This window comes from Talpa occidentalis, unplaced genomic scaffold, assembly GCF_014898055.3.
Source record: "Talpa occidentalis isolate TD23 unplaced genomic scaffold, MPIMG_talOcc4v2.1 talOcc4.2, whole genome shotgun sequence".
Lineage (NCBI taxonomy): Eukaryota > Metazoa > Chordata > Mammalia > Eulipotyphla > Talpidae > Talpa > Talpa occidentalis.
In genome coordinates this window covers 123,517,427-123,535,852 of record NW_023602073.1, presented here as the reverse complement: position 1 = coordinate 123,535,852, position 18,426 = coordinate 123,517,427, and the positions used below count along the sequence as shown (strand labels likewise).

The following is an 18,426-nucleotide window of genomic DNA, read 5'->3' as shown; positions in this document are numbered from 1 at the left end:
CAAATAGTAAAACAAAAAGGGAAAAAACTAATTACATATATTTCAATCAAAACATATATTATAATCCTTTCTGTATATTTATTGTTTCCCTATCTTGAGAGACAAAACAAGTAAAGTCCCTTGGTATTCTCAGTATCAGGATTAAAGTAAAAGAGCAGAAATATTGAAATATTGATAAATATTGTTTCAATGGCAATCACACACTAATTAAATACAACAAAGCGATCCTATACACCTTAAACTTACAAAAGAGTAACATGTCAGATTTATCAAATAAAAACATATTTAAAACATTAAAATAAAAAAGAAATGAGACAGACTGAGTGGAACACCAACAGTGTAAATGTCTAGCACATGGGTTAATACTAGAATCAAAAACAAGCCAAAATAAAATACTCATCAAGAACTTAAGCCCCTAAGCTGGGATAGAACTAGGGATAGGAACTACTTCTCCTGTAGCTTGAAAGTGATATATATTTTTTAAAGATTTATTTTATTTATGCATACAAGAGCTGGGATATAGGCCAGAGGTGCCAGGGAGTGGGTGAGAGGATTCAACAGAGACAGAGTGGGGAGTAGAATAGGCAGACTGACTGAAATACACTGCTGAGGGGAGCAGCAGGAGAGACAGAAGTCTGCTGCACCCTGAGGGTCACCTCCCTGGCCAGGGATAGAACTCGTGCTGCAGTGGCTGCTGATAGCTTCATAGTGCTGAGACTTAACCCCTTGCACCACCAGGGAGGCCCAAATGTGCTATTTTATGGTATTTTTTAAGTCAACATTTTTTTAATAAGGTACCCTTCCCTTATATCCTTGTTAATTTTTTGACAGTATAGAATTTGTCCCTTCAGTTGTGATCACTGTAGTTCTCCTATCACCAAAGCAACCATAGTTCATCACCATAGTCCATTGTACCTTTTTATAGTATTTTTTATTGGCATAATGCTTGTTAAGATTATGATTTAAAAAATAATGGAATAAATAGTGTAAAACCAGAATCATTTTGTTCAACACCTTCTCTAAACATCAGTGGTCAAATCAAAAATTACTCAGATAGTCCAAAATGAATACCTGTTCTGTTGCTTGTTTCCCAACCAAGACATTTCAGATCCTCCCAGCAGTTTGATGCCAAAATCCTTAGAAACAGGTTTTTTTCTGACACGAATTCTAGGTAAAGCCCAGCCCAGAGTCAGAGTTTACTGCAAATTAGAGAGGAAAGCTAACAGGACAGATGAAGAGTGAAGCTAAGGAATCCTGAGAAAGGACCCAGGAGTTATGGAAGTATCTGTTATTTTCATGAATCAAAATTATTCATGCCAGGATATCTTTTCAAGGTCTGTGACCCAGTAAATCCTGCTTAGCTGGCTAAATCAGGCATCTAACACCACAATATCTAAAAATGATGCCAATTAATAAATAATGTAAGTTAATGCTCAACATTTCTGTTACGTAAAATATGATAGAGAATATAGGTAACATGTAAGCTATAAAGCATTTTATAAAACAAAGAAAAGAACTGTGAAAACTACCACATAAGATGTAGAAAATCTCATACCATTAAATCTATCAATCTCTAGTATAAAACCCCCTCAGTAGGCAAGATTCTCAACATATTATTCCCCTACTTTTTATATTTAGTTCTTTTCGCATATGTTTTAAACTAATAAATCTCTTGTTTTGGCTCTTTACAAAAACAATATGGTGAATGTAGCCCACTGAAGTTGATATTCATCCAAATTATATTTTAAGCTTCCTCCAAGTTATTGTGGATAGCTGAGTTCATTTTCATGATTGCTTATTATTCCATTATGTGCATAGCTCATATTTGGTATCAGTCAATAACAATGTTTCCATAGATTTTCTGGTACACATGTTACTGTACATGTGACAGTCGTTTATGTATTACCTGTCTAGTTTCAAGCCCCTTATTATTAGACAATAATCTAGGTATTGCTGTAAAATATTTTGTGATTAATAAAGAAGATTCTCCTCAATAATCTAGGTGGGCCAAATCCAATTATTTGAAAGACCTCAAGAACAAAATTGAGGTTTTCCTGAGGAAGAAGAAATTTCACAGGTAAACTGCAGCTCCAACTCCTGCCCCCAAATTTCCAGCTTACCCTATCTGATGGACTGCCTTATGGATTTTGAACTTGCCTAGTCAGCCCCCATAGTCACATAAGCCTATACATAAAAAACAAAAAAAGTGTATGTGTGTGTGTGTGTGTGTGTGTGTGTGTTTGGGAGTGGGGTGGGTTTGGGTGTCTAATTTTCCCTGCAGGTACTGTTTCTTTGATAGAACCCATATAATACTTAGGAGAGGAATTCCTTGGTTGTAAGGCATACCAATGCTCAGCTTCATTACATAACCCCCGAGTGTTTTCCACAGTAGTTATATGCATCTTCATTTCTGAACTAATTTAAAGCTCCCCATTGCTTCTCATTGGTATCTAACACTGGGTTTCATTTTTATTGCCCGAGTTACTACTCATAACCAATAAGTTCAATAAGTTTCCCTATGTTTACTGGTTATATATGTTACCTCTTTTGTGAAGTTGTATATTTTTGCCAATTTTAAAAATGTATGCTTTAAAAAATTTTTTTGGAGATTTTTTATACTTTAGGTAATACTCTATACTGGCAGTGTGTACTATAATTATATTTTTATACACTGTCATTTTTACTTTTTTTAATGGTTATAAACCAAGGATCATAAATTTACTATGGTCTTACATATCCATTTTTTCTTTGTAGTTAGCAAATTTTACACTTTGCATAGGAAATGTTATCCTATCATGATGTTATAAAGATAGTTTCTCATATTTAAGTTGAAAATTTTTAAATTATCTTTTCAGTCAACCAGAAAATTGATATTTGTGCATGGTCTGAGGTAGTATTCCAATTTAATCATTTTCATATGGAAAATCAGCTGGTCAAACACAGGTATGTCAGAATTCCTTTCCCCCATCATTTGCAAGGCTGATTCTTACACATATTCTTTTCCATCTACTAATGGATCTATTTCTGGGCTCTTTATACTTTTTTTATTGGTTATTTTTTTAACCCTGTCCCAACTCATGACAATAAATTTTAGGTTCTGGTTAAGTGATCCCTCCAGCACTTACTGGACTGTTTTGGGACCCTTGAATGTTTTCATAAATTTTCAATTCTGTATGTCAAATTCTTTAAGAAATGAACAACAACAAAAGCCCAGCATGGATTTTGTCATAATTGCATTGACCACATGTATCAGAGTGCCAGCACAGTATATCATGTGAAATACAGAGGATAACTGAATTGATTTTTCAAGATACTTAGTCAGACAATCTACCAACATGGTATAATTAGCTACTGATTCAAATTTTAGCATCTTAATTCTTATTGCTTCCTTTCCCTTTTTCCCTGGCTAACTTTTATCTTTTGGTGAAAAAAGTCATAGTTAAAATTTTTTTCTTATAATTAATTCAGTCTCTAGTTTCATATTAATTGGAAGGGACTTCAGAGTATCTACTCTACTAAGTAGCTGAAATCAAAAGTATAGTCTCCTTTAAAGATTAACTCAAAAATCATGGTGATATGCTTGCAAATTTTTCTTTTAAAAGTGGGAGAAAATGCTCCATGACTGGAAAAACAGGAAAAAAACTTGGTAACTTGTCATTCCCTGAAAAAAAAAATAGAGATGAATAAAACCTCTAAGAAAATTCAGAAATCCTCCAGCTTAACCTCTCAACTGATACAATAATTCCTTTGACAATACACTACAGATGGTTTTCCAACATCTCCCAAAGAATTTTACAGTGATGTTCAATTTGATTCTATAACCATATTTGGAAAATACTTTAAAAATATTTGAACCATATTCTTTTCCCTGGTAAATTTATTGATGTAATCCAATTTCCCAAAATAAGTGAAAACACAATTGAACATTTGCCTGAACCTTCGATATTACAATAATGATGACACTGAATAGATACTATGCCAACACAGTATATCATTGAAATACAGAGCACAACTGAATCTTATTTAAAAAACTGGAAGATGCTTTCAGATTTCTTCAAGTTTGTTTCAAATCAATCAGCATATAAACAGTACCCTTGGGAGAAGCAATTATTCTAAGCCTGTCCTTCTTAGAGAGCCCAGCAATAAGACCATGAGAAACATAAACAGAAAAAAATCTCTAATTTGGAAATGATACATTTTATATTAGATAGGAAGAAATGAAAATTCTTAATTAGAAATGACATCTGTTTATTTAATATTCTACATGAAGGGGAACTATGGAAATACATCTGGTGTTTCCAGCGGCTGTATAATTATCAGTGTACACTGACTCAAAAGAAAAGCAGAAGAAAAACTGAAAGTAAAGACATGAAAGAGTAAGATGATTTCTCTCTATCAACTTAGCACTTCAGGCTTGCTACACTTCTGAAAGTAGTATGTTTGAGCATTGCAGAATACCTAATATATAATAGAATTTCATCTGTTTCTCCATAGTTCTTAGCCTCCATGTAGTTCTCCATTTTTCTTAGCTTCCGTGACCTGATCAACATGTGACCAGTCCTGGTTAATGAAATAAGAGTGCAAGGTATATGTACACTTATAAACTGAAGAGCTAAAAATGCCATTGATGATTCTCTCTTTCCCAACAATCAAGGATGTTAAGTGTTTCAGAAGATGCTGCTACAAAATGGGGAGTCTCTGTAAAGCTGCAATACTAAGCAGACTAGAGCCCTGTATGAGTATGTGATAAAGCACTGAGATTTGGGGTTAATTTGTTATAAGAGCAAAAGTTATCTGGTCTTATTAATGTTGAGTAATTACTAGGACCAATATTATTTTTCACAAATAAAAAAATAATTAAGGTTTTAAAAATTTACAGTGAAGCTATAACGAGAAAAAGTCTGGAATTTTTACCTTTACTTTTTTTAAGGTGAATGTAATTCTATAAACCAAAGAAGATTTCATTACAAATTATGAGCTTTACTTCTACTTTATCATCTCACTCAGCCCATTATATCAAGCAACATGGATACAGTAACTGTTAATATTTAAGAATTATAGGCTCATTGGGGGAACAAAACAACCAAACACATAGCCTCATGGGCAAGACAAAACTGAATGGGATCCTTGAAAAAAATGGGCCTTTGTAGTCTTTAAGATATAAGGACACAACTTTTCTGGGCTGCCATAGAAACTTAATGGTTCTTATCACTTTCACCTCTTTGATCCCTGTGACTCTACTCCAGTTCCACCAGTCACTGTGGGACTTGGCATAGTCATTGTAGTTCAGCCAAAAAGGAACAATATACACTTGTTAACTGGATAGAACTGCACACTCATCAAAATCTTAGGAAGAGTAAGGAGAACCTGGAACAAACTTATAGGACTCAAAAAATGAGTCTATGTAACTTTTACAACCAGAAATACAAACCCAGAATATAGGCAAGTGAAAATTAACAAGTGTCAAGTACAACCATCCATTCAAAATTAATTAAGCATCCAAAATATGCTAAACGCCTTGCTAAGCACTGCATATAAAGTAATAAACGAGACTGACAGCCTTTGTTCTCCCAAAGGGACTCAGAGTCTAATGGATATAAAATTAGATATAGGACACAAACACAGAAATAAAGAGAAGGAAGTTAACCTTTATTTGTCATTCAAGGTAAAGTTTTATATTAACAGAAATGAATCATATTACTGTGTTAACTAAAAAAATCTTTCAATGGCTTCTCATTGTATTAAAATAAAGTTGAAGTATATACTGCCTTTCTTAATTAATTTGGTGACTGGAACCCTACCTATTTAACCTCTTTGAGCATCAGTTTCATCCATAAAATGTTGATAATATTTTATCTCCTAGAACTTTTGTGATGATTAGGTGAAATAATCTATGCATTGTATCTGACAATAGAAAGCATACAACAGATGTTGGTCAATAGTATCACTATTATTATTATTATCTCTCTACATTATTCCATGACTTTTCCTTTTCCCTCACTAATTCACCCTCACTGTCACTTGAAAACTGTTAAAATAGGTCAAGTCCTTTTCTGCCTTGGTCAGACAAGCTTCTTCTCATCCTTTACACTACAATTTATACTGTCACATTCAAACTCCACCTAAAGTGCCCTCCTTCTGTTCGTCTCTATTTACCTGCTTGTTGTTTTCACTAGATGTTCAGCCATCTAAAATTAGGCTCCAAGAAGCAGGGAATATTTGCCCTAGCTTATCCATTGCAATATTCAATATACTTAGACTGATGTTTGGATGTAGAAGTTTTTAGCAAATATTTACTGAATATAAAAAAAAATCATAAATAATCACAAGTTGTCATTACAATGAAGGCCAGGAAAATATTTTAATGGTTAAATTACAAAATACAAAAATATGTATAGTAATCTCAAGGTTTTGTCTTTCTTGCTAAAGCATTGGACAAGAAGAGGGCTATACAAGGTTATTAGAACTTCTGTTGCATGTGGACAAAAACTCACCTGTAATATCCAGGTGTTGATTTTAAACATTCAATATCATTAATATTAGTAAATTTTTAAGTAATAATTTCTTATGGGGTGGTTTAATAGGTGCTAAACCTATGAAGAAGAATGTGAAATTCTGATATAACTAAAAAGAAAAAGGTATTTATTATGAAATCAGTGAAAAAGTAAAAGATCTTAGAATATAAGGCAGTCTTGCTTTAGGCAGTAATGTCCCTAATGATGACTATGGAGATTACAAACTAAAGGATTTAACTTTTGGTTTCCTTGCCCCTCCCCTGGCCTGGCTCTGATGGCCTGGGAGTCCCATTTTATTTCTGTTCCTTTTTTCTCCTTAATAAACTTTTTCTTTCCGGCACAGCAGACCTCTCATGTCGTGCCTGCTGCTCCCCCTCAGCAATGTAGTTCATCTGCCTGCCTGGTCTACTCCCCCTCTGTCTCTGGTGAATCCTCTCATACTCCTGTGCATCTGGCCTGTACCCTGGTTCTTATATGGATAAATGAATAAATATTTTAAAAATAATAAACTTTTTCTTTCCATAAACAAAAAAAAAATAAAGGATTTAACTATTGCACAAACATTGAATGCAAGACTTGAGCAGGACCTGGAAGGACATGAGACCTTGTAGGAGGGCAGAGAAAGAGATGGGGGGAAAAGTGTGAGCAACCTGGGCTTCCATCTGATACAAGAAGGATTATCAATGACACATAGACAACCAATCACTTAATAAAGTTGGCAATACTTTTCATAAGTTGTTTATTGAGTCTATACAATGTGGAATAGTCTGATTAAAATGTTCTTTTTATTTGCATAATGTGCAATACTTTATGAAATGTTTTCATATAAATTATTTATCAACTCACAATGGATTAGTTAAAAAGGTCATCATTTTCTATATAAAAAATGTTAAGCCATTTAGCAGGATCATCAATTAGTTAAGTTGTAGATCTACTTGAAAAATCTAGAGTATGTGATCTTTTACTCTCCCATATCTGCCTTCCAGTTGCAGTAAATGTTTTTCAAACTTCAAATACTCCAAGTACTTCTATTCATAATGAAAGAAATAGTCATAGTATTTGCTTGCATGATTCAAACTTATATTTTCAAATCAATTAAATTGTCATCATTGTAGAAACATTGACTTAAAACTTGGCAAGATTTTTCTTGATTTAAAAAATATAATAGAAAAAAGTATATAATCTGCAGAAATATTTGTGAGTATATGAATGTGAAGTGAAAGTGTGAATTTAATAAGGGTACAAAATTCAGAATCATCATGTGTTACTAAGTTAGCCTATAAGGATATGATCTGATGTCAAAAGTATAATTATTTATATAGGTATTATACAGTTTGGACTTTTTTTTAGAACAACTCAAGAGTTTACAATTTCTGCAGTATTTATCACCTAGGACATTCACACATTGACACTTGTTAAAGTTCATTTGTACCAACCTTGAGGATATTTCAATCAATATTTTATTCTTTGACATATGTATTATAATTATATCCTACTATTTTCATTCAAAATCTATAGAATCAAGTAATTTTGAAAGCATAAATATAGAGGAAATATAACAAAGAGCAAATTATGTCAGTTAATACATGAAGATACAAAAAGATCACAAATAGATATTATTTAAATCGAATAGGGAGCAATGGCAAATATTTGCACTGCTTGTGACATTTATTCCTTAACAGTTTGCTAAAAATAATTACAATATCTTAGTCCAAAATTGGAAAAACCTGAAGAAATGGCACATACAAATTGCTCCAATGAATATTATTTTAATACTAATGTGAACATTTTGTTTTATGCTCAAACACTTTTCTTTAGGGTACATTAGTTAAAAAAAAAAAAAAAAAACCCTGAAGAATTCTGTATCTATTTCACTGGCGATGACAAGTATGTTAATTGCTTGCAGATAACATCTGTTCTAGTGAAATCAAGATGCAGAGGCTGGGTTGGATCTGTGGTGCTAGCAGCTTTCTAAAGCTTTGTCTGGGAGACCCACTGCATGCATTTCACAGACTCTCCAGGCAGCTGGAGGGCTTTTGAGCTTTTTTGAGAACCTTCCAGCAACTGAAATAAAATCTGCCAGGAATCCTGGGTCATCGAAATGTCTCCCTTTGAGCAGTGGACTCACCTTTGAAGCTCCAAGATCTCCACTGACCATGACGCCTGAGTGTGCTCCGGCTGAAGCAAGTTCAGGGTGAGCTGCTGACCGCCTGCATGCAAAATCAGGCCTCCGACTTCCTTCTCTGTTTACAGAGCAGGGTGAAGGCCCTCTCTAGAGAGGATAGAAGAGCCTGGTCAATACAATGTCAGATATAAAGAGCCCTTATGCTCAACAGGCACGTTTACAATTTTACAGGGTTCATGGGCTACAATTGCTTACCAGATGTGCCTATGGCGTTGGCTACCCATGGCATTGTGATGGTTCTGGCCCCAACTTTCTCCAGGCTCTTGTTTGCTTCTCCTTTAAGCTGTGAGCGTATGTAGGCACTGATGCACTATTCCTAGAAGAGCCAGTGCTACTCACTGTGAATCAGTCAGTCAGGCCACCGTGTGCTCTTCTGGAGGCACATGGAGTAAGCCCCGGAGTGTATTGGCAGACCCATTGACTAGATCAACACAAGCTGTTTGTATAGCATCTACTGGGTCTGCAGGATGGCTTAGAGTGATGTAGTTCAAGAAACTGAAACATAACCTGTATTAGTGAAAGGTTATATACTTGGGCAAACGAGACTAGAGAGATGGATGAAAACAATGAAGGAGGTAGACATGTGAAATACTTGCAAAAGAGATTAGAGGTGAAAACCAAAGGGAAGGTGGTGGAATGGAAAGGGGGGAAGGGGGGGAAGGAAGGAGCCCAATGGAACATGGTGGAGGATTTTGGGGGCACTGATGGTAATCAGTGTGTTGAAAATACACATTTGCAGAGGTTTAAACCTATAACCCTCAAAGCAGACAGAATGGTATAAACCTACTTTACCTAAACAAAATGTGAGTGGGGGGGGGGAAGTGAATGCAAAATGGGAAGAGAGATGTTAAAAAAGTAGTTAAAAATTAACTCGAAGATTTAATTCCCTATCGACAAGCTGAGTTTTTAAACATATTTTATTGCTTTAATATATCCCACTTTGATAAAGACCAATGATAGCTTAAAATAAATGTTTTGACCTTGTAATGTAGAAGTAAACTCTTTTCACTAGTTAATTTGTGAGTCCTTCTTATGTAATAAGCAATTTCATAGCAATTTGATGATAGAAAGTATATTTCCTCACGTGTGGCAACTTTCCACTGTTTTCACATTTTTTCACATTACTCTTTGTCAGTACACTGAATAAGATAGATCTGTTAAAAGAACTATCTCAATGTTAATAAAATATCCATAAGGTTAAGTACTCTCAGGTCTGTATGTCCAGAACACAACAGAAAAAATTAAATTCATGGACTGGTAGATGGTCCGAATGATTTTTTCAATATGAATGGAAGTGAAGAAGTAGATTCTATGGACTGTTTTTGGTGGTCTCCACTCTAAAACCACTGCTACAAAACTAAGCTTTATTTTTCCAGACTTATTGAGTATCAAACAATAACTCTCTAGCAACCCAACATCACACTATAACCATTAAAAGAAAGTTTGATTTTTAAATGATTACTTTTTCAAAACTCAGCTCGCATTTATGTGAACTTAGAATTTTGAAACAATTCAGAAACTTGATTTATAAATGTGTATGTTTTACAAATATAGGTGAAACATGCATGGTCATAGAGATGTACCTTTTGCTTCTTATTGAATGAGAGGAATTCATCACAGAAATTCATCACTAACTTTTTGAAGAGTATATTTTTATGTATTTTTCTGAATAGGGAATAGAATGGCACACAGGTCCTTCAATGCGGCCAAGATAGTGAAGCTATTAGAATTCCTGCTTTCATCATTCTATGCTGCATGTTCTTGCTTATGTGCCTGGTTCAAAAAGAACTAGTAATTTTTCCAAGATGGTCATTTTCAACTACAGAAAAAAAAATAATTTTGTCCACTTGTACTATCATTTATTGATGACTTCTCACGTGATACAGGCACACCTCCAAGGTAACACAGGTTTGGTTCCAGACCATCACAATAAAGCACATGCATATCACAATAACCCACAGGCCTTTTTTTTTTTTTTGCTTCCCAGTACATATAAAATAGCCTGTAACCTATTAAATGTGCAATATAGCATTATATCTGAAAAATGTTTACGTCTTAATTTAAAGTTTTCTTGCTAAAAAAGAAAATGTGCTAACCTCACCTGAGATTTCAGCAAATCATAATCTCTCTTCTGGTAGAGGTCCTGCCTCAATGTTGATGACTGCTGACTGATCAGGTTGCTGTTTGCTGAAGATTGGAGTGGCTGTGACAATTTTTTCAAATAAGACAACAATGAAATTTGATATATCAACTGACTTTTCCTTTCATGAAAGATTTCTCTGTGGTATGCAATGCTATTTGATAGCATTTTGCCCACTGTAAACTGCTTTCAAAATTGGGATCAACTCCTTCAAACCCTGCTGTTGCTTTGTCATCTACATTTGTGTAATAATGTAAGTCTTTTGCTGTCATTTCCACAGTGTTCATAGTATCTTCACTAGGAGAAGATTTCGTCTCAAGAAACCACTTTCTTTGCTTATCTATAAGAAGCAAGTCCTGATCAGCTCAATTTTTTTCACAGTACTGTAGCAATTCAGTCACAACTTCAGGCTCCACTTCCAATTCACTTCTAGTTATAGTTCTCTTGCCATTTCTACCAAATTTGCAATTAATTTCTCCACTAAAGTTTGAACCCCTCAAAATAATCTTCGAGGGTTGGAATCAATTTCTTCCAAACTCAAATTCATGCTGATATTTTGACCTCCCTTGAGTCACAAATGTTATTAATTGCATCTAAAACTATGAATCCTTTCTGAAGATTTTCAATTAATATTTGCCCAGATCCATCAAAGGAATCACTATCTATAGATATTGCAACTGTTGCCTTATGAAACATGTTTTAAATAATAAGATTTGAAAGTCAAAATGATTCCTTGGTCCATAGGATGCTGTGTTGGGAAGCATGAAAACAGCATTGATCTCTTTGCACATCTCCATCAGAACTCTTGGGTGACCAGGTGCACTTGGGTGAGCAGAAATATTTTGAAAGGAATCGTTTTTGCTGAGCAGTAGTTATCAACAATGGGCTTCAAATATTCAGCAAACTATGTTGTGAACAGATGAGCTGTCACCGAGGCTGTCTTGATTAATTTATAAAGCAAAGGAAGAGTTAATTAAGAATATTCCTAAGGATTATAGGATTTTCCATATGGTAAGTGAACACTATCTTCAACTTGAAGTCACCAGTTGCATTCACCCCTAACAAGACAGTCAGCCTGTCCTTTGAAGGTCTGAAGTCAGGCATTGACTTCTTTCTAAGTATGAAATTTCGAGACAGCATCATCTTCCAAGAGAAAGCTGTTTCATCTATGTTGGAAATCTGTTTGGTGCTGCCACCCTCACCAATTATCTTAACAAGAGCTTCTGAATAATGTGCAGCTACTACATCAGCACTTGATGCTTTATCTTGCATTTTTATGTTATACATACGCCTTCTTGCCTTAAACCTTGTGAACCAACCTCTGTTTTCTTCAAGAGTTTCTTCTTCAGCTCCCTCATCTCTCACAGTTTTCACAGACTTCTAGAGGGTTAGGACTTTACTTCGGGTTAGACTTTGGTTTAAGGGAATGTTGTGACTAGTTTGATCTTCTATCCAGATACTATTTTCTCCATATCAACAATAAGGCTGTTTCACATTTTATCATTCATATGTTCATTGGAATAGATCTTTCATCATCTTCAAGAACTTTTCCTTTGCATTTATACCTTGACTAACATTTTGGAGCAGGAATTTTAGTTTTAACCTATCTGAACTTTCAACATGCCTTTCTCACTAAGCTTATCATTTCTAGTTTTCCATTTAAAGTGAGAGATGTATGAATCTTTCTCCTGAAAACTTAAAGGACATTGTAGGGCTATTTATTGGCATAAGTTCATTATTTTATGTCTCAGGGAGTAGGGAGGCTCCAGGAAAAGGAAAGAGACAAGAGGGACAGCCTATCAGTGGTTCTGTCAGAAAACACATTTATCAACTAAATTTGCCTTCTTATACAGGGCAAGGGTTGTGGACTCCCCACGCAATTACTATAGTAACATCAAGGATCATTGATCACAGATCACCATGACCGATACAAGAATAGTAACATTTAAAATATTGCAAATCGGGGCCTTCCTGGTGGCACAAGCGGTTGGGCGCTGCACTATGAGGCAATCCACAGCCTCTGCAGCACCCGTTTGATCCCTGGCCAGCCGGGGAGTGACCCACATGGCGCAGCAGACCTCTCCTGGCTCGCCTGCTGACCTCTCCTGGCTCACCTGCTGCTCCCCTCGGCAGTATACTTCGGTCAAACTGCCTGTTCTGTTCCCCACTTGTCTCTGGTGAATCCTTTCACCCCCACCCCGCATCTCTGACCAGTACCCCAGCACTTGTATGCATAAATAAATAAATATTTTAAAATAAAATAAAATATTGCAAGAATTACCAAAACATGACAAAGAAGCAAAGCGAACACATTCTGATAGAGAAATAGTGCTAACAGAATTGCCAGACATTGGGTTACCCCAAACCTTTAATTTGAAAAGATATAGTATCTGTGAAGTACAATAAAGTGAAGAGTAGTAAAATGAGGGACACTTCTGGAGAGATAATATTCTTGTTTTTTATCGGTCACAAATTTTTTTGACATTTTGCTGCTTTTTCAAGAAGAGTGTAAGAGCAGGAATAATTTAATAAAAATTAAGATTGGCCACATTTGTGAAATATTACATATTGGTATAATTGAATAATACAAGATGTTTGCTTTATATCTGGATAAAATCAACCTGTGTTCCAGATCAGCATAAATGAGTGAAAGTTTAGAGTTGATATTTTTGTCTATTAGATAATTTCACAGAATGAAAAGAATTGCCAAAAATTTAAGACCAGCAAACTAAACTGAAACATAAAAATAAAAAGAAACAAATATTGGTAATGTTTAATCATTTAAATTGTTAACAACGACAGAGATATTTTTAATTTAATTGGAATAATTAATTGACTCAGGAAGGCTATGTTACTGAAACCACTGCAATTACAGATATTGACTTATCTCTAAAAAAATTACTAAGAAAAAAAATTCAGTATGCAGGAGTATAAATCCAGTTTATAATCTTATTTAAAAATCCTTTGCGCTGAGATGTTTTTGATAATTAAATTATTGTTTTTGGCTCTATAAACTAAGTTAACTACAATTATTTTTAAGAAATAATTCATTTCAGACTCATAAAATTAAAAATGTCATTTTGAAAAGACAGTTTCATTTTAAGGATTGTATTTAAAATAAACATAATTCATTTCTTTCAAAAAATGTGGTAACCTTTTGTTCTAGAATTATGTAGATTAGTAAGTCTAACCATGCGTGTTAACCCTGTCCAAGTGGTCCCTCTTTCTCCCTTGTCAAGTTATTCCCCTTTTAAGCAACTATTTGCTCACAAGTACTTTCCTAGTACAAAGATAGCATCCTGAGGACTGTGACCAGGGGTTCTCATGAGTAGATCCATAATTCCTGGTACAAACTAGAACTCAAGTACTGAAGATGAGCCTTCAATAATGTACAGGTTAGGGACACCAATTCCTGCACAGTCAAAAATCCACATATAATTTTTGACTCCCCCAAAACTTAGCTATTTTTGACCTGAAGTCTTACTTATAAAGGCAGCGAACACATATTTTACATGTTATATGCAAAATATATTGTTTTCTTACAAGTAAGCAAGCTAGAGAAATTATTAAGAAAATCATAAATGACAATACATTTACAGTCCTATACTATATTTATCAATACCTTAGGTATTAACATTCCTAGGTATTATAAGAAAATCCACATGTAAATGGACACACTCATTTCAAGCCCATGTTGTTAACATCAAACCAGGAAAGGAAAATCAAACTGAAATACTTTAAAGGAGGAAATATGAAGGTCAAAGATTAGATTCTAGAGTAGGAAGATTTGCATGTTACCATCAAGGAGAAAATCAATGTAGGAATAAAGCAAATTCAAAAGTTCCTTAGGTCAGTGATACTCAGAGTGGTCCAGAGGCCAGTGATGGCCCAGAGTTTTAACTATCCATGAGATAAGCACAGAAAGTGAGAGTAATATGTAGAAATGTTTATACAATTTGATGGAATAATTTTGTGCCTGTTGAATCTAATAAAGACGGATTGGAGCTTATTATACATTTACATTTTCTATTTGATTTTTATTTTTGAGGTACTCATTTAAACTGCACTTTTAAAAGTAAAATAATAAATTGATAATGTAAACAAATATTTCACATGAAAATTTTAAAAATGTTTAAACTTCAACAACCCGTCTTTACTGAAGACAGTTTGAGAAGCACGAAGTTAGACAAAATGTTGGCAGTAGAATATGGTTTTTATTGTTTCTTTCTATCTCCTTTGTGGCTGGATAATTCTACTTGTGTTTAAGCAAATATACATGAATATTCTCTGCAAGCTTTCTCATAATGAAAAATAATCTTTAACATACTAATTGGTAATTATTTAAAAGTGCTTTCTAATTTGTTGCATCTGACAATATATGAAGCTTCAAGTAAAGTAAATACAGAAGTTTTGGTTTAGTTTCAAAACACAAAACTGGGACATTGTCACTACGTGGGCTTAAGATTCTTTTCTGCTCAATAGTTTCTGTAAATGTTTACATAGAAATATACCACTTTTAAGCATTTGCAGACAGTGGCTTGCTGCAGTATAGGTTTATGAAATATTTCTTTTAGCAAACTTGTAAGCAGAAATTTTTAATTAAAATGAAGTTTTAAATATATTAAAGTCCTCCAGTTTTCCCCTTTTGTTATAAAGATCCATACCACAAGTTCAGATATACCATTTCCTTCCTTTTCAAAAACATTAGGACATTATTTCTTATAAGCAAAAATATATTAGAAAGGCACAATAAATACTGCCATCAGCTGTAGTGAGCTTAATGAATTATATGATGTAAGTACAGTTGAAAGCCCCAATATCCCTTTTCCTGATCATGCTCTCTCTCCTTATTTCCTTTAGAGAGAGAAATGCTGATTTGATTATTTCTTTGTTGATTGTAATAAGGTCTCATATTGTCTTTCTGGTATTAATGGAGAAAATTCTGACCCTGTGCAATTACTAAACTGGCAGGCTCATGCTACTGAGTAGCAGGTAACTGTGTTTTTTTTTGGTTTTTTTTTTTTTTTTAATTGCTAGGTTTTTGAAGGGGTCCAATAGGCCACATTCTCTCCTCTAGCTGTGTTCAGAACCAAGTGAAATGAAAAAGCCACCAACTTTAGATCTGGCTACAAGGCTTCCTACCACTCCCCTAACTGGAACTTCTAACAAAAGCAGAGCCTACTCCACCCAAATTAACAAGTGAAGGACAGTGAAAGTTCATTCTGTGTGAGACAAGCACTTCTGAAGAGAAAAGCAGGGAGACCACGCAGAGTAAACACAATTCTTCAAATCATCAATCAGATAACTAACCAATAAATAATTGACTCCATTTCCCCTTGGGAGACATGAGTGGGTGGGCAGAGGAAAAAACAAGTAGTTTCACTCTGGAAAAAGTCCCTAGACTTGCAAATTTTAATTCTGGGAAAGAACATTCCTTCTCAGCATAATCTAGGGCCTCCCAGTTGTCTTCTCCTTTTAATTCACACATAAATATGCCTCAGGATTATTGTATATTGTTTTTGTGCCTTGAAATTTATCAAGCTGTATAATTTTAATAACAAATCAAAATGCACACAATAGTATTTATACAATGGAGTTCTAATTTTTTGTTCTTTCTCATAAAGGAATTACGAAAGATTTCCTAGCTCTGGCTAAAATAGTATTCTGAGTTGTGGTTTAGTGGTGTCCATTTTTGAATTTCCTCAATTTTAGTTCATTCATTTCTCTGAAATTCCCTCTATTATTTTTTTAAAATAACTTTGTTAGGATATAATTCACATACCATGTAATTCATTCTTAAAGTGTAGACTGAAAGTATATTCACATACATGTGCAATCATTACCACAATCGAGAACTATTTTTTATCATATAACAAGAACACTATGCTATTTAGATACGATCCCTCTATATCTCCACTATACCCCATTCCTAAGCAATCAATAATCTGCTTCTTGCTCCCTAGATTTTCCTATTCTGAATGTTTCATATAAATAGGCTCATATGACATGAGACCTTTTGTGGCTGGCTTCTTGCACTAAACATAATGATTTTTAAGATTCATCCATGTTTTAGCACCAATTAGCACTTCATTCCTTTCTATGTTGAATAATATTCCATTGTATGGACACATAATATAGTATTTTTCCTCTTGACAGTTGAAGGATATGCGTTTTGTTTCCACCACTTGACTATTATTACCAATTTGCTACAAATACTTATAGCTAATGTGTGTGTTCCACACAGTATATTGTAATATATTAATTTTTAAAAATTTAATCTGACAATTGACTCTTTAAGTCATTCACATTTAATGTTATGATTCATATAGTTAGAGGTATATCTGCCATCTTACTCTTGGTTTTCTTTGTGTTTCATATTTTGCTGTTTATTTCTCCTTCATTGTATTTTTATGTAAGGGATTATTTTCTAATGAAGTACTGAAATTGACTTAAATATATAAATAATAACTCAAATATATTTACTTGTTTATATTTACACCTACATATAGTTACAGTTACATTTACACAAATATATATTTGTATTTCTTTGTTACAGCCCCATAATGCATCATTTACATTTTATCTTACACAACTACTTTTTAAATCAGTTAAGGAACAGTAAAATATGCTTTTATCCTGTCTTCATAATTACATAATTACTTTCACTAGTGATTACTGGTTTTTTGTGTGAATTTAAATTAATATATAGGGCCACTAGCTTTCAACCCAAAGAACTTCCTTTGTAATTTCAGGTAAGGCAAATCTACGAGAACTAGCAAGTTCAGTCTTTGTATCTTTAAACTTCAGAATTTCCTTTGGTTCTTAAAATTTGCCTTTACTGATAGTTTTCATTTTCATATTTCAAGATGCACCTTTTCTTTCAGTTCTTTGAACACATTTATAATGTCGATTTTGAAGTCATTTTTAAATTTGCCTTGTCAAATATCCTTGTGCTTTTTGTTTGTCTCACTTTTTGTTGTAAACAAAACATTTTAGATAATATATTGTAGCAATTCTGGATATTGTCACCCCCTTCCTTGTAGCTTGCTATTATCAATTGTTTATCGTTGTTTTAGTGAGTGGCTAGATAGCTGACCACTTGAATGACCTTACTATTCTATTCCCTTCCTGTGCCCTAATTCCCCACTCTTATACTTCAAATTTGCCAATTATACCAAACTTTTGAAACCCTAGGGAAGCCGTCCTTGCACCTTAATAAAGGCAGATGACCAGGTCCAAGTCTTTTCCCTCTCTATATATCCATAACCTTGTTGTGTGGCCCTTGGACATGTCACATGCCTCCAGGATGTGGTGTATTTTACAATCATAGTAGGAACCAGAGGGAATTCTAGCTACATCATTGGCCACAATGACTGGGGCAGGGGCAGGGGCAAAGGCAGTGCCAATGGAGTTCTCTATAAGTACATACCAGCCTTGGTGAGCACCTCAGACATCCCCAATCAAGAACATCACTGTCAACAGGCTGGGACCCACAAAACAATTCATGAAATGAATTTTTAAAGAATACATGCCAGATGTTTTCTAGAAAATCCCTCAGTTTGGATTGTTATTTTTTTCATGGATTC

General features: G+C 34.2%; 1 pseudogene; it reads right to left on the bottom strand.

Annotated features, from left to right (window-relative positions):
• Positions 1 to 8,475: 8,475 nt before the first annotated feature.
• Positions 8,476 to 18,294, bottom strand: LOC119251523 (tigger transposable element-derived protein 1-like; annotated as a pseudogene).
• Positions 18,295 to 18,426: the final 132 nt, after the last annotated feature.